The sequence below is a fragment of the Podarcis tiliguerta genome (assembly GCF_965153285.1).
Source record: "Podarcis tiliguerta genome assembly, chromosome: 2".
NCBI classification, from domain to species: Eukaryota; Metazoa; Chordata; class Lepidosauria; order Squamata; family Lacertidae; genus Podarcis; species Podarcis tiliguerta.
The window spans coordinates 13,794,783-13,798,140 of record NC_139535.1 but is presented as its reverse complement, the minus strand read 5'-3'; positions in this window follow the sequence as shown (position 1 = coordinate 13,798,140).

Below are 3,358 nucleotides of genomic sequence, written 5' to 3'. Positions count from 1 at the left end.
CTTTTCGCAGCGAGTGAACTGCCAGAAGGCCCTCGGCGCTGGACCTCAGTGTCTGGGCAGAACGGTGGGGGTGGAGACACTCCTTCAGATATACTGGACCAGTTGTATCAGTTGAACTATATATCTGTATCAGTTGAACTATAATAATGTGACAGGGGGTGGGGGGCAGGCCGGTCTGAACGATTTCTCCGCCTGCCCTCAACTCTGCAAAAAGAGATTGCTAGAGTAGGTTGGTGTGGTTGGAGAAGCTTAGCCTGGCACATTCCTTTTTTTTTGCCGGGGGATTGGCACTGTGCTCTTTTGCATAAGTAAAGAAACAGACAGAGATTCCTTGTACAAGGTGGCCATTCTTGCTTCCCCCTGCCAGGGTGGGGATGATGCCATCCAGCTGTCTCTGTGCAAACTGGATCTTCAGCTAAAGCCAGCCTGGCAGAGGCACTACAGAAGGCGACTTGCTGTCTGCAAGAATCCTACAGCATCGGTGACCCAACACCCTCAACAGAAATCAGACAGAGGAACAGTCGATCATGAGTGTGTTTAGAGCTGTGAACCATATGCTCAACTTTTGTAATGTAGTCTGTCCTGGGCCTGCCTCCCTCCTCGTTTATTCCCCTTGAAAGAGTGCAATCCAAACTCCTCAGAGCCTTTCTGCAAGTTCCTAGATGCGTTTCAAATGCATGGGTCTTAGGCAAAGATCACAAGACGACCTGGCTGGTAGTCCGATTCTGCACTCAGATTTGTAGGCACAGATCATCCTCTAGGATTAAATAGCTTACCAGGGAAATGCTGAAGTCTCCCTTTGGGGCGCCTCAGGGTCAATTTTTTATGGTAGCCCAAATCTCAGTTGTACGGGTGTCTGCATATATCTCAATTTTAACTCACGAGCTATTACTGCAATCTGCTCCGATTGTATATTTTATCTTTATGAATGCTGTTTTTATTGTGTTATGTTATGTGAGGTGGTCTTTGACCGTAATAAATTATCTATCTATCTAATGTAGTCTGTCTGTCTGCCTGCCTGCCTGCCTACCTGCCTGCCTGTCTGTCTGTCTGTCTGTCTGTCTCAAAACACCAGTAAACTTCAAGGCACTTTATTCAAAGGAAACAGAACCAGGCAAAAGTCTCACTAGTAAACTTCTCAGCACTTGGGAGAATGCTGGGTGTAAGCGTTATCACTGCCTCCTCCAAAGTATGCTAGGAATTGTTATTACTCCTTGAAATATTCTTTTGCCCTCCTGCCCAGAACTACAATCGTCAGAGCTCCTAAGGGAGAGGACTTTTTAGGTTGCAGTTGTATACCCGCTTGCTTGGGAGTAACTGAACTCAATGGGATTCCTGAGCAGACAGGTATAATATGACTGTGCTCCTAGTCTGCTAGTTTTAGATATGCTCACAGGATTACAAGAGGAAGCCCCATTAAGCTGTGATATATAAACATATCTTCTGCCATTCATCGAAGTAGCCAAGCATTGTTTCTTGCAGAGAGGAGGCTCATACATGAGGGCAAACAGGGGAGCGCCCAACCACACTTCAGTTCCCACTTGCTTGCCTTCTTCCTTGCAATTCACCCAGGGCATGACAATGACCAGGGCCATCTTTACCCGGGGGTGCAAGGGGGTGCGGGGCACCTGGGCGCTGAATTCTGGGGGGTGCCAGGCACCCGCCTAAGCTCTTAACTATCTACCTCAGGGATGTCCAACCAGTCGAGCGGCATCAACAGGTCATAGAATCATAGAATCCTAGAGTTGGAAGAGACCTCAAGGGCCATCGAGTCCAACCCCCTGCCAAGCAGGAAACACCATCAGAGCACTCCTGACATATGGTTGTCAAGCCTCTGCTTAAAGACCTCCAAAGAAGGAGACTCCACCACACTCCTGGGCAGCAAATTCCACTGTCGAACAGCTCTTACTGTCAGGAAGTTCTTCCTAATGTTTAGGTGGAATCTTCTTTCTTGTAGTTTGGATCCATTGCTCCGTGTCCGCTTCTCTGGAGCAGCAGAAAACAACCTTTCTCCCTCCTCAGGGTCGATCCCTGGGTGATCATGGTCGATTGCTAGATCATAAGTTTGTTCTGGGTGTAAGCTTTTGTGTGCATGCACACTTCTTCAGATACTCTGCATGCATATTAAAGCTTATACCCAGAACAAACTTAGTTGTTCTCTAAGGTACTACTGGACCATTTTTTAATTTCTTTCGACTGCATCAGACCAACACAGCTACCTACCTGAATATTTCTGAAGTGTAGGTGGGTTCCCACAAGGCAATATGTAGTGATAACAGCAAGAACCTTTATTGAGCTACATACGGTAACTGGAAAACAGGGGCAAAGCAACTGCTTATATACATTCCTGAAAGCCTGGGCCACTCCCACTCCAAATGTGATTGGCTGTCTAAGCTTCCAAGCTGCGAATCACGGCTCAGAGTTCAAGAGCCAATGGCAGAGGCCCAAATCCTGAAATGTTCTGTGATTGGACATCATGTATCGAATCAGAACACCAGGGGCTCAGAATCCTCAGTCCAGACTAAAGCTCAGGCAAACACAAACCACTGAATACATAGCAGTTTCTCCAATGGAAATAGGAACACCCTAAGGAAAAGTGGGACATTCCGGAATCAAATCAGAAACCGAGACGGCTTCTATAAATCCGGGATTGCCCCTGGAAAATAGGGACGCTTGGAGGGCCTGATATGCAGGCCCAGAAGCAGAGGTCAGCCTTGGCCCATTCGGTGGGGAATGGCTTTTTCTGTGTTTTTAAGCAGGGTGCAAAATAAGGCAATGTTGCAGCTGCTCTCCCTAAATCAATACAAATACAGTGGTGCCTCGCAAGACGAAAAGAATCCGTTCCGCAAGTCTCTTCGTCTTGCGGTTTTTTTCGTCTTGCGAAGCAAGCCCATTAGCGGATTAGCGCTATTAGCGGTTTAGCGGCTATTAGCGGCTATTAAAGGCTTAAGGGATTAGCGGATTAGCTGCTAAAAGGCTATTAGCGGCTTAGATCAGCTGATAAGCGGCTTAGATCAGCTGTTAAGCGGCTTAGCGATCAGCTGTTAAGCGGCTTAGCAAACAGCTGTTAAGCGGCTTAGGGGCTTGGGGAAAAGGGGGGGAGGGGAAAAAAACCCCAGGAATCGCAAGGCATTTTTGTCTTGCGAAGCAAGCCCATAGCAAATTCGTCCTGCGAAGCACCTCCAAAACGGAAAACCCTTTCGTCTAGCGGGTTTTCTGTCTTGCGAGGCATTCGTCTTGCGGGGCACCACTGTATGAGGTTCTGCACCCCTAACAAAAGCCTGCCCCCCCCCCCAACAAAAACCTTGGCTATGCCCATGGTTGGAATGAAAAAAAGGACAAAGGAATCAAACTCAGA